Here is an 18,822-nt window from a genome sequence, read left to right on the forward strand (position 1 = left end):
AATCCCGTGCTAATAAACTAATCCGTTTTCCGTGGTAGAGAGTACCGTTCCCAAACGTGAGTATCGAAGACACTCTATTGGAGTGTTCGGATGCCCCTTTTCCTAACCTCTCTCTCGTTTTTCGCGTGCATACTTTTTAAACTGCTAAACGGCGTGTTTTTTTTCAAAAAGTTTCGATACAAAAGTTGCTTAAAAAATCAAATTAATCTATTTTTAAAAAAAGCTAATACAAAATTAATCACGCGCTAATGAACTACTCCGTTTTCCGTGTGGAAGGATCCGATTGGGATCCATGAATAGCGAACACACCCTATGGTAGAAGCCGAAGAAATCTACCCATCCTAGCTAGTACTCTCCTAGTACTACTACACTGCATACATGTAGGGAGAGTCTACACTTTCTCTAGATTTTTACAGATAATGGTTGTACTGCACATTGACTTTTGGTACTAGTATCAAGTATGGTAGGGAGAGTTAGGGCCTGTTTAGTTCCCTGGTAAATTTTTTTATCCTACCACATCAAACGTTTGAATATATGCATAGAGTATTAAATATAGATAAACAAATAATTAATTACACAGTTTGCGTATAAATTGCGAGACGAATTTTTTAAACCTAATTAGTCCATAATTTGACAATGTTGTGCTACAATAAACACATAAACACAGGGCCATGCAGAAGGGCGTGCGACCTGTGTGACCGTACAGGGTCTCCAAATTTCCAGGGCCTCAAAAAATCAGCCCAACCAGAGAAGGCCCATGTATTCGTGTGAGGCCAGAGCGCCAGAACCCCGTTCGAGTACGCGCATATCTCCGCGTGGCGACTTCACATGCGTGGCGCTTCGTATTCTCGACTCCGAGCCCCGAGGCCTCACGGCTTTTTGTATTGTATTTCTTTTTCGTATCTGTGACTTATTCAGTTCGTCTCGAGTCTCGACGTCTCGTCTCTTCTGAGCGCCAGGCCGCTAGCCGGCTCATCTAATTTCATATTTTCATTCATCTAGCATATAGCAACTTAGCAAGCAACCAACAAGCAAGGCACTAGGCAGCAAGCTAGCAACAGCAACGAACATTCTCCATTTTCAGTTTGACAGTTTCTGATTATAAAACAAGAGTTCAAAAATGTACTGTTGTTGATATATCGCATTTGCTCTGCAGTATATACATTATTTTAGCTATATTTGGTACTTGATTTAGGCCTCACTTAGAGCCTTGTACAGGGCCTACAAATTTGATGGCACGGCCCTGAGTAAACATTTGCTAATAATGGATTAATGATGCTTAATAAATTCGTGTCGCAGTTTATAGGTGGAATCTATAATTTGTGTTGTTATTAGTCTACATTTAATACTTCAAATTAGTGTCCGTATATCCGATGTGACACGCTAAAACTTTTCACTCCTGGATCTAAACACAGTCTTAGAGAGACATCTACAAACCTACCCTATAATTCACCAACTACACTCCTACTAGTAATATGCCCGTGCTACGCTACGATGACATAATATTTTAGTTAATAAATCATTAAATTTGATGACAGTAAAATTGATTTTCTTAGAATCGATCCAATTAAGCGATCATATAAAAAAATATATTTAAGACAAAATGCAAAAATATTATATTGTCTAGAAAAAATAATTAAGAACATTCACCATTATATATAGTCACTTTAATACATATTTTAAGACAACATATGTCCACATAAATAGATTGATGAAGAGCTATTCCATTAACATGTGGGCATAAACAAGTTGGAAACATATCCTATCCACACAAGTTCTCACTTGTATACACCGTACATACCAACTAATAAATATCACCAAAAAATCTAGAAAAAATAATGCATGTACTTTCAATAGTATTATACTTACGTGTAAAATCTTAACCTCAAATTCATTATATTTTATCCGTCGAAAAAAATCTAACAGTTTTAACGTTATAATTCTATCAAAATTTTATCTTTTTTTTTTGCTCTCTATGTTTTTTTGTTCTTCATCAGTGTATAAAGAACATCTGAGGGCAGCAAGGCTGCGCAGCAACATTTTCTCCTTCCAGGAGGTATGGCCTGAATGTTTCAGCAAGGTCTGCAAATACACTGATGAAGGGCCTAAATACTTCCTGAGAAAAAGTAGTTAACTAGGCTATTGTTCTAATTTCTCTGCCACTAAATTAATTCAATCACTAAAAGTCAAACATGATTTCTTCAAATTGGAACTAATTTCAACAAACCGGAAAAGACAGCATTTCTGAATCTAACACCTAACAGTAGAGTATTTTCTGAAGATCAGTTCAGGAGCAATCAAATAGTTAGTCCCAAATCTTGCATGGATTAGGATCACATAGATGATCCATATAGAAAATTGACGATGGGAAAACTGGGACGGTCGTTATAGTAGGTCCGTTATCCGCAAATCGTTAGAGACAATTTAATTTAAATGCAATAAATAAATAAAAATCAGAAATTGCGAGTCCATTACTTCCAGAATTCATACATTTAGATAGAAATTCTGTTAATTACATCTCCGTAGAGAAAACCCCTGATTAGGAATTCCAACATGAAAGAAAATAAAATTACATGAGCGCTAAAAGGATAAAAAGGAAAATCTATCCTAAAGCTCCAGATGTCGCAGCTGTAGAATCTTCTGTAGATTTCCATTTATATGTTTATTTCATTTTGGGCGTCCAAGTATTTTAGATGCCCACTAATTTGTTGGTTTTTAATATCACTGCGTGTATGGTAGCAAATTTATACATAGCTTCCTTTTTTGGCATTGTGACTTTATTTTTTCCTATATGTAGCACGCATATATAAATTGATGAATTTTCCTGAGCACTCGCGGGGCGTAACCAAACGAGTATTTATTTTAGCGCCATTATTATCAACATGCCACGGGATTTTGGTGCGGCACACCTGTATTACTACTAGCATGGCCTTATACCATCAAGCGTAACCGAAGTGGGTATTTGTTTGATTTATGGTCGACTATCACGATGTCGCCACTTGTCGTGCGTACATGGTTAATTTGCAATTGGAAGGAAAATGCACGGCCAGAGTATATGGATGCATGCATGTGCGTATATCAGATTATTTTTTATACTGCACTTTATATATGGTGCAACAAGTATATATACACTATTTTAAGCAAATATATGTATGCAGATGATTTTGAGATTATAATTTTCACTCCACTTGTATTACTACTAGCATGGCTCGAAGCCGTGAAGCGTAACCGAAGCGAGTGTTGGTTAATTTTATGGCCGGCCGTCATGACTCGGCGTAGTTCGTGATTTATCCAACATTTTGTAGATAAACAGATGGAATGAGAAAATATATGCATGCGTACATCTATTTCCTATCTCTAACCATGGAAAGAAAATAAACACCATTTTATTTTAATTCTTGTTAGAGAAATATGGCTGAACATATGTCAAAACTAGCATATGTGCATGCTAATTAGTATGCTCAATTAATTTTGTTTATCACTATGCCTGTATCACTACTAGCACGGCTCGAAGCCATGAAGCATGACCGAAGCAAGTGCTTGTTTAATTTATGGTGAATTATGCAATTTGTATCCGTGATTTGTATCCGCTCGTAGAGGACCGAACCTGAGAGCGAGAATCTCGCCTAGGCTTGTATCCACTAACGGGACCAAATCAGAGGGTATGGTATGATGACATGAAAAGAGTATGCATGGAAGTCACTGCTAGGCCCGTACTCATCTGGCCAGACCATAGGAAAAAGTGTGAAATCATGTTAAAAGCCATCAAATGAAGCGAACTTTCTTGTCTCATATGTCCCAATTTAATTCAACTAAAATCTCAAGAGCCCACAAATAATGTTAGAGAGAATAATACTGCCTTGAAAATTTAGGTGGAAGAACCTCAACTTAAATAGGGTGATATTAGAGATTCCATGTTGACCGGTTGAGGTGATGGTTGGACTGCCACACGCATGCGCGCATGCCGAGTCGGCCTCGGCCGTGGGCGTAGCGAGGCGAGGCGGCCGACCGAGCCGAGCCTGCCTGCTGCTCTTCCGTTTTATAACATCTGTTTTATAACAGATGAGAATAAAGTCACCATTAACAAATGAAATTCATTGTGTTGTAACCTCCACAACAAATGAGAGATTCATTGTGTTGTAACATCCACAATAAATGAGAGATTCATTGTATTGTAACCTCTACAACAAATGAGAGATTTTATATTGTGGACATTTATTTTTGGTCGCCATTTTACTCTATTTATTCATTTGACTGTTTTGACTGTTTATTTCCACTTTTATTTCTTTATTTTTTATTATATTTTTACATTATATTTGAGATTATACATTAATTTATATCGAATATACCTTGTTTAAGACACGAGCCGAAATTGGTGTCAACAGATCCTCCCTCGAGCTGCGGGTGTCAAAATTTTGTTTTTGCATCCGGAGCTCGACATATAATTTCGGATTCGTAGGGACTTGTTGCACGTGAGGTTTATAGTCACAACTATTCCTGTGCCCGTTGTAAGAAACGTTGTTGAGAAAATTAAGGAGCACATTTGCTTGACTCTGAAGGTCAATACTCTGTGCTGCAATTTGTTTTGGTCAGCACTTGCGGACTTTGGGGAATTTTATTAATTTTGTCAGTATTTGCACATGTACGCCACACTCCGAATACCTGAGGCTTTGGAGTGTTTAATTGTTTTAACTTTATTAACTATCATCATTTACTAGTCTTTAAGCCCACATATACATGTATAAACATATCACCCAGAGGTTGAGCTCATGGAGCCGTGGGCTTTTTTTTTTGTCGCCTACAGTTTACGCTCGTGCAGTGCAGCGGTGGAGCATGCATGATTTTTTTTTATATCGCGTACAGTTTAAGCTCGTGTAGCGATGGAGCATTTGTTTTATTATTATTATTATTTTTTACTTGTAGTGATGGAGTGTTTGTGATTTGTTTGTTTTTTTTACGCTTATAGTGTAGGCCTGTAAAGCTAAAGAGCGTGTGTGATTATTTTTTATTTGTTGCCTACAGTTTAAACTCGAGCTGCGATGGAGCGCGAGTGATTTTTTTTCGTCGCCTACAGTTTAAGCTCGTGCGGCGATGGAGCGTTTGTTTTATTATTATTATTATTATTATTATTATTTTAGTGATGGAGTGTGTATGATTCATTTTTAGCTTATATACACACACACCCCTATTTCTTATATATTGCACAGTTTAGGCACTTGAGATCTTGGTGCAGTATTTTCATTATTATTTGTTATTATTTTTATTTTATCCTTTTTATGCATAATAGCGTTTCAAGAATTTTCCATTTATAGGTGCCGGATAATATTCACCGTCCGGCGAGATGATCCTGTACGCGCTACTTCCTCATGACATAGGGACCCTCCCATTTTGGCTCAAATTTTCCCTACATTCGATGTGTAATATTCATAGGGCGGATAAGAGCAAGCACTAAGTCTCCTTGTTTGAATGACCTTCTTTTGAGCCGTTTATCGAAGGCTCGCGATGCTCTAGCCTGATAGGCTTCCAAATTTTGTAACGCCTGCAGCCTTTTACCTTCCAATTTCTCTAATTCATCTAAGCGTTGTTTTGGGCACGCCTAATGGGCGGGTGATCGCTCCAGCGATCACCCTTCCGTCCCCCTACTCCCCCTCTCTCTCCCCTCTTCCTCCTCCCCTTCTACTACAGTAAACCACAAAAAAAATTTAAAAAAACAAAAAGTTAGAAAAATTTATGTATAGAAATACTATATATAAAAATTTGAATTCAAATTCAAACTTGAATTGGGTATGTAAACTTTTGACTTATAAACTTTGAGTTTAGGTGTATAAACTTTAGATGTATAGAAATACTATATATAGAAAATATTTGAATTCAAATTCAAATTTGAATCGGTATGTAAACTTTTGACTTATAAACTTTGTATCTATAAACTTTAGGTGTATAAACTTTAGATGTATAGAAATACTATATATAGAAAATATTTGAATTCAAATTCAAATTTGAATCGGATATAATTCAAATTCAAATTTGAAACTTTTGACTTGTAAACTTTAGGTCTATAAACTTTAGATGTATAAAAATACTATAAAAATATTTGAATTCAAATTTAAATTTGAATCGGATATATAAACTTTTGATTTATAAACTTTGGGTCTATAAACTTTAGGTGTATAAACTTTAGGTACATAAATTTACTAAAATAGGAAAGTAATGCGGTGCCAAAAAATGAAACATGGAGGGAGGGAGGGGGGAGAGGTGGTGATCGCTACCCGATCGCGGTAGCGATCGATCGCGCATTAGAGTTTCCGCGTTGTTTTGCCGCTTCGACTTCTGCTATATTTTCATGAATAGCAACCCTCAGTGACGGGATTTGAACTTCTATAGGTAAGATCGCTTCCCCTCCAAACACTAAAGAGTAAGGAGTCATTCCGGTCGGCGTGCGTGTTGTTGTTCTATATGCCCACAGGGCCTCGAGCAGCTTATCATGCCAGTCTCGCTTATTCTTTGTAACCACTTTCTTCAAAAGTTTACAGAGAGTTTTATTGAACGCCTCCGCTTGTCCATTGGCCGCAGTGTTATATGCTGTGGAGAAATTATGCTTAATTTTAAACTTCGCGCACAACTTTTCGATCAGTGCATTTTTGAATGGAGAACCATTATCGGACATAATCCGAGAAGGGATGCCAAAACGGTATATGAGATGTGTCCTAATAAAATTTTCAACATTTTCAGCTTTAACCTCTTTCAATGGCACGACTTCCGCCCATTTGGAGAAATAGTCGGTAGCGGCGAGGATGAATTTATGTCCTTTAGATGATGGCGGTTGAATTTGTCCGACTACATCCATTCCCCCACATTTCGAATGGCCATGCCATGTTAGTAGGATGCAGCAGCTCATGTGGTTGATGGATAAAGTCAGCGTGTATTTGATACTCATGACATTTCTTCGAGAATTTCATAGAATCCTCAAACATAGTCGGCCAATAATAACCTAAGTGTTTTAATTGATAGTACAATTTAGATCCAGACTGATGTGCACCGCAAACTCCAGCATGCACTTTATTTAAAGCGTCTACGACCTCATCACCCGCGATGCAACGCAGTAGCATTCCGTCGTATGCACGTCAGTACAACGTGTCATTAATGCACGTATAACGAGTCACCCTTTTTCTAATTCTAGATCTTTCGGATGCTTCTAAAGGTAAATATCCGTGCAATAAATATTCCAGGAGGGGAGTTCTCCAATCTCCTGCCTCTATTTCGTGAACATCGGTTATCATAGCTGCCGATGGAATTTCTTCCTCCTTTTCAATGAGTACCGGTAATACTCTACGCTGCTCAACTTGAATGTCCATTATTTAATAAGAATTGACTGACATGCTAGCAGCCAAGCTGGTTAGAGCGTCAACTCTCTCATTTTGACTTCTAACAACATGTTCGATATTTAGATTTGCGAACATGGCCATGAGTTGTTTTGCTCTCGTGAAATACTCCCTCCTTTCCTAAATCGACGCTGTTGATTTTTTTAAACATGTTTGACCGTTCGTCTTATTCAAAAACTTTTGTAAAATAAGTAAAACTATATGTATACATAAAAGGATATTTAACAATAAATCAAATGATAGAAAAAGAATTAATAATTACTTAAATTTTTTGAATAAGACGAACAGTCAAACATATTTAAAAAAGTCAACGGTGTCAAACATTTTTGGATGGAGGGAGTAAGCCATTAAACCTTCCTTTTTTACTGCGTATTTTCCAGCAAGCTGGTTGATTATCAGTTGTGAATCATCATATATAGAGTGTGTCTAGCCGCATATTCAAGGCTATCTCAAGGCCGATTATCAGTGTAACACCCCAGAAAACCACATAAGTCTAGATGCCACTAAACAACCACACATAAGTGCCAAAACAAGCAAATTTCGGTAACAACTACCTTAGAAAAAAAAACATCGCAGAAGCATCAACATATAGATTAAGTTTATGATACAACAATTGACTGACATGTAGGGATAGGCTTGAAAAAAGTAGTTAACCAATGGTCAACAACTCTAGTAATTAATTAGCCCATTATTTCTAAACACAAGTAATCTTATCAGCATATTACAATACTCATGACTAAGTGAGATCATGTTGTGCGACTGTGTAGCTAATCCCATCCTTTCATGCAAACATGTCACAGCAAATACATGAAAAGACTCGAACAATAAAGAGACGATACCAAGCATGATCCGGAGCACCACAACCTAGGGTTTTATGGAGAACAAGAATAAAGATGACGGGAACGCCAATTCACCACTCCTCTTGTTCCTCTCCTCCTTCTCATTCCGTTTTTGCAACTAGTTTCTTGATTCATCATACGACACAACAGATCTATGAAAGTGGAAATGTCGTGGAGAGGAGAGAACACCCAAGACCGTACAAAGGAGGGAGGGGGCGGCAGTGTTGGCGTCGTTTGGGGGGAAAGAAGGGGGAATCCGGCCCCTCCTCCTCTAGGGTATTAGAGAAGAAACAATGGGCTGGGTTTATGGGCCTTCCCAGGTTGGCCCACTTCTATAGGTATTTTTTTCTACCATTAATTTCTATCGAACTTATTTACTTCTGTAAAGCAACTCAAAACCAACAACCAAACCTTTTTTTTGGGTGTTACATTCGTAAATCTTCCCGAGAGTAGAATTACCAATCCGAATCATAGCAACAAAACCTCCTTATCTAAACCCTAATTACCCACGAATTGCAACTCTAAAAACACCCAAAAACAACATTAAAACAGTGGGGAAGTCTCACCTAAGGTTTTATGGAGAACAAGAATAAAGATGACGGGAAACACCAATTCACCACTCCTCTTGTTCCTCTCCTCCTTCTCATTCCGTTTTTACAACTAGTTTCTTGATTCATCATACGACGCAACAGATCTATGAAAGTGGAAATGTCGTGGAGAGGAGAGAACACCCAAGACCGTACAAAGGAGGGAGGGGGCAGCAGTGTTGGCGTCGTTTGGGGGGAAAGAAGGGGGAATCCGGCCCCTCCTCCTCTAGGGTATTAGAGAAGAAACAATGGGCTGGGTTTATGGGCCTTCCCAGGTTGGTCCACTTCTATAGGTATTTTTTTTTCTACCATTAATTTCTATCGAACTTATTTACTTCTGTAAAGCAACTCAAAACCAACAACCAAACCTTTTTTTTTGGGTGTTACAATCAGTGCCTCATATTCAGCAGCATTATTAGACACTGCCGTCGTTAAAGTGAACGAATATGGAATTATGCTTTCGTTGGGTGTGACAAAAACCACACCCGCGCCTGCCCCCGACCGGCGACGCGCGCCGTCAAAATACATTTTCCATGATGGGTTAAAAATTGAGGTCGCAAATACTTCCTCGTCAGGTAAGTCGTCATCAATGGGAAACTCATCCGGAATTGGATGTGCAGCGAGGAAGTTTGCTAAGGCTTGTCCTTTTATTGATTTTTGTGGGACAAATATAATGTCAAACTGCGACAAAAACATCGCCCATATAGCTAATCTTCCTGAGAGGACCATTTTACTCAATATATATCAGAATGGGTCCGCCCCCGACACGAGGTGTATGGTGTGTTCTAGCATATAGTGCCGAAGTTTTTGTGCTGCGAAGACAAGCGCTAGATATATTTTTTCCACGTCTAAATAATTGCATTCTGCCCCCACTAATGTGCGGCTGAGATAATATAATGCTGTCTTTTTTCCATCATCATTATTTTGTGCCAACAGTGCACCTAGGGAGGTAGGCATCGCAGCCGTGTATAGTATGAGAGGCCGCCCTTTAACTGGAGCACTTAAAACTGGAGGATTAATTAAGTATCTTTTAATATCTTGGAATGCATTTTGACACGCTTGATCCCACTGAAATGGAACTCCTTTTTTCATCAGGCGGGAAAAAGGTTTGCATCTCCCTGATAAATTTGAGATAAAACGCCTAATATATGCTAAGTGACCCTGAAGACTTTTCAGCTTATGTAGGTTCACGGGTGGTGGCATTTTCACTATTGCTTGTATTTTTGTCGGGTTGATCCGAATTCCTTGTTTCATGACTATAAATCCGAGAAATTTTCCGGACAATACACCAAATGCACATTTCATAGGGTTCCTTTTGGGTTCGTGCTTTCTGAGGGTCTCGAACACTATGGCTAAATGTTGCAGATGATCTTCTTCGCGTTTTGATTTCATGACGATGTCATCTATATAGCATTCGACAATTTCATATAATAACCCGTCCAAGACGACTGTCATGGCGCGCTGGTAAGTAGTGCCGGTGTTTTTTAATCCGAAGGGCATGACTTCATAACAATATATGCCCTTAGGCGTTCGGAACGCGGTTAACTCCTCGTCCTCCGGTGCTAATTTTATTTGGTTGTATCCTGAAAAACCATCCATAAAGGAGAATATTTCATATCCCATAGTGGCATCATTCAGAATTTCGGAAATGGGAATGGGGAAGTCGTCCTTTGGACATGCTTTATTTAAATCTATAAAATCAACACATACGCGGATCTGGTTATTTTTCTTCCTTACAGGTACAATATTTGAGACCCATGTAGGGTATTTGACTTCTCTAATAAACCCGACAGCTATGAGCTTGTCAACCTCGGCCTCAATTTTTGGGAGGAGCTCTGGTCGGAACCTTCTCTGCGGCTGCTTGACCGGGGGGATATCCTCCTGCACAGCTAGCTGGTGGACAGCAACCGTAGGGCTTAAACCAGGCATTTCTTCATAAGACCAAGCAAACACGTCCTTGTTAGCTGAAAGAAAGTTATGGTATTTTTTTCTTATTTTCTTCGGATAGGTGCTTGCTAATAAAAATTGGGCGATGATATCAGGTGTCCCAATATCTATTTCTTCCAATTCATCGATGGTGGGTTGATTCCCATCCTCCATTTGTGGAGATGCCATCGTTGCGTCCACGAGCTTGGCTGAGGTCCTGCAAACCTGATAACCAAGTCCATATTTCTTCTCTTTTAATTTCTTATCTTGCTGCAACGCTTCGAGCTGTGCTTGAGACAATATTTTCTCGAACGGCGCGAGCTGCCCTCGGCCATCACATAGAGATGGTCCGGTAAGGGTGTCATATCCCATTTGCTTTGCTAGCGGATGGCCTATTCATTATACGAAATATTGGCTCACCCTCCTTTCTCCGGTTGCTTGGTATATATTGGTATATTTTCCGGTTTGAAGACGATTCACCATAACTTCCACTTGTGACGAAATGTTCTGTTAGCGACTTTGCTTTTGGTTTCTGTATCTTTTCGATGGGCTCAATGTAGAATTTAGCATCCGTGTAAAAGGATTCAGCCACCGTGAATGGCCTTTCATCGGCGAAAATTCTCACAGTTTCTCCTGATTTATCCTTATATTTGATGCACTTATGTAGAGTAGATGGCACTACTTGGTTCTCGTGCAGCCATGGGCGCCCAAGTAACGCGTTATATGAAGTAGTGGCATCAATTATACGGAAGGTCACATAGGTGGACAATGGTTCCAGTTTTAGGACCAACGATATAGTGCTCAAGGCTTCTTGGCCTGCTTGGTTGAAGCCGTGAATGACTACATTTGACCGGTTTAGGTCCCTCTCCTTGAGTAACCGATCTGGTTCTGTAAAACCATAGCATGCATATAATAATTTCATAAAGCGCTTTGGATGAAGCACATGAGTACGTGAATTTTTCTACTAAGGATATGTGCATTTATCTCCTTTTTTTTTTGCATATTTGCGGTCTACATGTTGGAACTCAGAGATGAGGGGAGAAGTATGTCCCACCGGGCGTGCCAGAATCTGACGACGGGAAAACCGGGACAGTCGTAATAGTAGGTCTGCTATCTACAAATCATTACAGACAATTTGATTTAAATGCAATAAATAAATAAAAATCAGAAATTGCGAGTCCATTACTTCCAGAATTCATACATTTACATAGAAATTCTGTTAATTACATCTCCGTAGAGAAAACCCCTGATTAGGAATTCCAACATGAAAGAAAATAAAATTACATGACCGCTAAAAGGCTAAAAAGGAAAATCTATCCTAAAGCTCCAGATGTCGCAGCCGTAGAATCTTCTGTAGATTTCCATTTATATGTTTATTTTATTTTGGGCGTCCAAGTATTTTAGATGCCCACTAATTTGTTGGTTTTTAATATCACTGCGTGTATGGTAGCAAATTTATACATAGCTTCCTTGTTTGGCATTGTGACTTTATTTTTTCCTATATGTAGCACGCATATATAAATTTTTCCTGAGCACTCGCGGGGCGTAGCCAAACGAGTATTTATTTTAGCGCCATTATTATCAACATGTCACTGGATTTTGGTGCGGCACATTGCATTGCCTATTTTGATTTTCACCACACCTGTATTACTACTAGCATGGCCCTGTACCATGAAGCGTAACCGAAGTGGGTATTTGTTTGATTTATGGTCGACTATCACGATGTCGCCACTTGTTGTGCGTACATGGTTAATTTGCAATTGGAAGGAAAATGCACGGCCAGAGTATATGGATGCATGCATGTGCGTATATCAGATTATTTTTTATACTACACTTTATATATGGTGCAGTGAGTATATATACACTGTTTTAAGCAAATATATGTATGCAGATGATTTTGAGATTATAATTTTCACTCCACTTGTATTACTACTAGCATGGCTCGAAGCCGTGAAGTGTAACCGAAGCGAGTGTTGGTTAATTTTATGGCCGGCCGTCATGACTCGGCGTAGTTCGTGATTTATCCAACATTTTGTAGATGAATAGATGGAAGGAGAAAATATATGCATGCGCACATCTATTTCCTATCTCTGACCACGGAAAGAAAATAAACGCCATTTTATTTTAATTCTTGTTAGAGAAATATGGCTGAACATATGTCAAAACTAGCAAATGTGCGTGCTAATTAATTAGTATGCTCAATTAATTTTGTTTATCACTATGCCTGTATCACTACTAGCATGGCTCGAAGCCATGAAGCATGACCGAAGCAAGTGCTTGTTTAATTTATGGTGAATTATGCAAAATTTATGTTTGTATCCGTGATTTGTATCCGCTCGTAGAGGACCGAACCTGAGAGCGAGAATCTCGCCTAGGCTTGTATCCACTAACGGGACCAAATCAGAGGGTATGGTAGGATGACATGAAAAGAGTATGCATGGAAGTCACTGCTAGGCCTGTACTCATCTGGACGAACCATAGGAAAAAGTGTGAAATCATGTTAAAAGCCATCAAATGAAGCGAACTTTCTTGTCTCATATGTCCCAATTTAATTCAACTAAAATCTCAAGAGCCCACAAGTAATGTTAGAGAGAATAATACTGCCTTGAAAATTTAGGTGGAAGAACCTCAACTTAAATAGGGTGATATTAGAGATTCCCTGTTGACCGGTTGAGGTGATGGTTGGACTGCCACACGCATGCGCGCATGCCGAGTCGGCCTCGGCCGTGGGCGTAGCGAGGCGAGGCGGCCGACCGAGCCGAGCCTGCCTGCTGCTCTTTCGTTTTGTAACAGATGAGAATAAAGTCACCATTAACAAATGAAATTCATTGTGTTGTAACCTCCACAACAAATGAGAGATTCATTGTGTTGTAACCTCCACAACAAATGAGAGATTCATTGTGTTGTAACATCCACAACAAATGAGAGATTTATTTGTTGTAACCTTCATAACAAATGGAAGATTCATTATGTGGTAACCTTCACAACAAATGAGATTAATTTTGTGGTAACCTTCACAACAAATGAGATTTATTTGTGTGGTAATGGAGATCTCTCTCTCTACATATAACGCAAGGCAAAGGCTGTCAAAGTGTGTGTCTTCCTCCTACTATTGTTCCTTGGCGATACTCTCCTTCTGTTCCTGCGCTGTCTCTTTGTTTCCCCGGTTCTGTTCATCCCGCGTGCACGGGTGATCGGAACGAGCAGGTACCTCCGAAACTCCGTCCGCTTGAGAACCTGCACGGGTAGGCGGGTGATCAAGTTTTTAGGTAGCGCTTCAAGCGCGACTGCTCTACATCATCTTCACCAACATGTCGACAACCGGTGACAACAACAACACTGGAGACAAGGAGAAGGAGCCTCTCGTCAACACCAACGGAGGCAATACTGCCTCAAACTCCAACGGAGGGCCATTCTCGGGGTACAACGTTTCACTATTACACATCTAGCACTGTCGCTAGATCTACTCAAATTTCAAATGTCATGTTTATTGTCTTAATATTTTGGATTAAAATATGCCGAATTATGACCAAATTTCCAACAATCCAAAAACTTGATAGGTCTTTTTCGGTAGTTGACTTTGTTGCATCACTAAAACCATATGCTTTCGATGGTTCAAATTATAAAAGATGGAAAGCACGTGCACTTTTGTGGTTGACGGCGATGCATTGTTTGTTTGTCTCACGGGGCAAACCGAGTGAACCGCCTCTCTCACCTGAGGAGGAGGCTAAGTTCAAGGCTGCGGATTGCTTGTTCTGTGGAGCATTGATCAGTGTGCTCGCCGACAATATTGTGGACGTGTATATGCACATGCCTTCAGGGAAGGACATGTGGGATGCTCTTGAGGCCAAGTTCGGGGTTTCCGATGCCGGCAGCGAGCTGTATGTCATGGAGCAGTTCTATGACTACAAGATGGTCGATGATCGTTCTGTAGTGGAACATGCTCATGAGATTCAGATGTTGGCAAAGGAACTTGAGAACAACAACTGTGAGTTGCCGGACAAGTTTGTGACAGGTGGCATTATTGTCAAATTGCCACCTTCTTGGACGGACTTTGCTACTTCTCTAAAACACAAGATGCAAGAGTTCAGTGTTACTGATCTTATTGGCTCTTTGGGTGTTGAGGAGAATGCGAGGGTAAAGGACAACCGGGGCAAAAAGATCGAGAGAGGTTCTAGCGCCAATTTGGTGTAGAAGAAGACCCTCACGCATCCCACAACAACAACAAAAAAGTCAAACCTGACGTCAAACCCAAGGCTACAACCAATTTTAAGAAGAAAGGCAAGAGAAAGGCAAAAGGAGGTTGCTTTGTGTGTGGCAAGTCTGGGCATTGGGCTAAGGATTGTCCTGAGCGCAAGGACAAGAAGTCTGCAAACATGGTTATTAGTGAGGGCGGAGGAACATCGAGGTATGGTAAATTTTTACCTACAGTTCTCTCTGTCTGTCACTCACCTGATTGGTGGGTTGATACTGGTGCTAATATTCATGTGTGTGCCGACATTTCCATGTTTTCTTCTTATCAGGTCGGGAGAGGTTTCTCCTTGTTGATGGGAAACGGATCGCTTGCGGCTATTCATGGTGTTGGTACGGTCGATCTAGAGTTTACTTCGGGAAAGATCGTGCAGCTGAAGAACATGCAGCATGTCCCTTCAATAAAGAAGAATCTAGTTAGCGGCTCTCTATTGTGTAGAGATGGTTTTAGACTTGTGTTTGAATCCAATAAATGTGTCATATCTAAATATGGAACGTTTATTGGAAAAGGTTATGACAGCGGAGGCTTGTTCCGCTTTTCCTTGGATGATATGTGTAATAAAGTTGTGAACCATGTAAGCAATGATGATGATGAGTCTAATGTGTGGCATTCACGACTCTGTCATGTGAATTTTGGTTGTATGACACGCTTAGCCAACATGAGTTTAATTCCAAAATTCACTTTAGTCAAAGGCTCTAAGTGCCATACTTGTGTTCAATCGAAACAACCTCGCAAGCCTCACAAGGCATCTGAGGCGAGGAATTTGGCACCACTAGAACTTGTTCATTCCGATCTGTACGAAATGAACGACGTGTTGACTAAAGGGGGAAAGAAATATTTCATGACACTGATAGATGATTGCACTAGATTCTGCTATGTGTACCTATTGAAATCAAAGGATGAAGCATTACATTACTTCAAGATCTATAAGGCTGAGGTAGAAAACCAACTGGAAAGGAAAATCAAACGGTTGAGGTCTGATAGGGGTGGAGAGTATTTTTCCAATGAATTTATTTCTTTCTGCGAAGAGTATGGAATTATTCATGATAAGACGCCTCCCTATTCACCCCAGTCAAACGGGGTAGCCGAAAGAAAGAACCGCACTCTAACTGAGATGGTGAATGCCATGTTAGACACTACAGGACTTTCCAAGGAATGGTGGGGTGAGGCAATATTGACTGCGTGTCATGTCCTAAATAGAATTCCTTCTAAGCATAAGGAAGTAACACCATTCGAGGAATGGGAAAGGAAGAAATTAAATCTCTCTCACCAGCGCACATGGGGCTGTTTGGCCAAGCTAAATGTACCTATAGCCAAAAAGCGTAAACTTGGACCAAAGACCGTAGATTGTGTGTTCCTTGGTTATGCTATCCACAGTGTGGGATATAGGTTCTTAATAGTAAATTCTGGATTACCCGACATGCGTGTTGGTACAATTACTGAGTCCAGAGATGCCACATTTTTTTAGAATGAATTTCCTATGAAAAATGCACCTAGCACTTCTAGTCAAGAACCTATTTTATCCCCTGAGCACTTTGTGCCGAAGAACATATTGATCAAACGCTTGAGGAAAATCCTGAGGAGGATAACATTGTAGCAACTCGAAAGAGTAAGAGACAAAGGACTGCAAAGTCTTTTGGAGATGACTACATTGTATATCTTGTGGATGATACTGCAAGAACCATTGAAGAGGCATATTCATCTCCTGACGCTGACTATTGGAAGGAAGCGGTAAGCAATGAGATGGACTCAATTATGTCTAATGGTACTTGGAAAGTTGTCGAGCGTCCATATGGGTGCAAGCCTGTAGAATGCGAATGGTTTTTCAAGAAAAAGCTTAGGCCTGATGATACAATTGAAAAGTACAAGGCAAGGCTTGTGGCCAAGGGTTGTACCCAAAAAGAAGGCGAGGACTTTTTCGACACTTATTCACCGGTTGCTCGCTTGACCATGATTCGAGTACTACTCGCTCTGGCAGCCTCTCATGGTCTACTCGGCCATCAGATGGATGTTAAGACAGCTTTCCTCAATGGAGAGTTGGAGGAGGAGATCTATATGGATCAACCAGATGGGTATGTACTAGAAGGTCAGAAGGGAATGGTGTGTAAGCTGTTGAAGTCCTTGTATGGTCTCAAACAAGCGCCTAAGCAATGGCATGAGAGTTTGACAATACACTTACATCTGCTGGCTTTGTTGTGAACGAAGCTGACAAATTGTGTACTATCGCTATGGTGGGGTAGAGGGAGTGATCTTGTGTTTATATGTCGATGACATATTGATCTTTGGGACCAGCCTCAATGTGATTGAGGAGGTCAAGGACTTTCTGTCCAAAAGCTTTGAAATGAAGGATTTGGGAGTGGCACATGTTATTCTTAACATTAAACTACTGAGAGGAGATGAGGGTGGGATTACACTTGTGCAATCTCACTATGTGGACAAGGTCTTGAGTCGCTTTGGTTATAGTGACTGCAAGGCAGCTCCTACTCCTTATGATCCCAGTGTGCTATTAAGGAAAAACCGAAGAATAGCAAGGGATCAATTGAGATACTCTCAGATCATTGGTTCATTGATGTACTTAGCTAGTGCAACGAGGTCTGACATCTCATTTGCTGTGAGCAAGTTGAGCCGGTTTGTTTTAAATCCGGGAGATGATCATTGGCATGCTCTTGAAAGAGTAATGCGCTATCTAAAAGGGACAATGAGCTATGAAATTCACTACGCCGGGTACCCAAAAGTGCTGGAGGGCTATAGTGATTCAAACTGGATATCTGATGCTGATGAGATAAAGGCCACAAGTGGGTATGTGTTCACACTTGTAGGGGGCGCTGTTTCCTGGAAGTCTTGCAAGCAGACAATCTTAACGAGGTCAACAATGGAAGCAGAACTCACAGCTTTAGATACTGCCACAGTTGAGGCCGAATGGCTTCGTGAGCTCCTGATGGACTTGCCAGTGGTTGAAAAACCAGTACCAGCAATCCTGATGAACTGTGATAATCAAACAGTGATTATTAAAGTGAACAGTTCGAAGGACAACATGAAGTCATCCAGGCATGTTAAAAGAAGACTGAAGTCTGTCAGAAAGCAGAAAAACTCCGGAGTGATAGCATTCGACTATGTCTAGACGGCAAAAAATCTGGCAGATCAGTTTACCAAGGGGCTACCACGTAATGTGATAGACTGTGCATCGAGGGAGATGGGCTTGAGACCCACTTAGAGTTGGACAATAGTGGAAACCTGTCCATTGTGATCGGAGATCCCGTGAATTTGGATGGCAAAACAAACTATAGTGTAGCTGAGAGAAGAGACCCTAAAATGAGCCTATCTTCATGATGCACTTCTCTTCTAATCTGTATGGTAGGATGGTATACACTTTAATGTGATCCGAGTGGCTTTTCATAAAGCAGAGATGTTGGCCTACAGAACATCTTAGAAGGAACATACCTATATGAGTCCGACTGCTAGTCACAGTCTATGAGATCTTGGTGATCTCTAGATACTCATGAAAAGGCCAGGAGTATGACTTATATGCTCCAAACAGAGGGGATGCAAACGATAGTCCAGTACCATTTAAGGGTTTGAGTGAAACCTGAATCGCACAAGACTGATAATTCAAGGCATAGTCCACTGTTCAGTTGTGATCTGGTGTAGCTCTTTTCCTAGGTGGATGTCCAACTTAAAAGTCTCCACCGAAACACTGGTATAACAAACAGGATCAGAATCGAGAGCATTTCTTGTGAGCCATGAAATTTGGTGGGGATTGTTAGATTAATGGGTTAGGCCCAATTAAATCCTAATAAATTCCATTGGCCCACATTAAGTGCTATGGGTAATAATAC

This window comes from Oryza sativa, chromosome 8 (genome assembly GCF_034140825.1).
Source record: "Oryza sativa Japonica Group chromosome 8, ASM3414082v1".
In the NCBI taxonomy this organism is placed as follows: domain Eukaryota; kingdom Viridiplantae; phylum Streptophyta; class Magnoliopsida; order Poales; family Poaceae; genus Oryza; species Oryza sativa.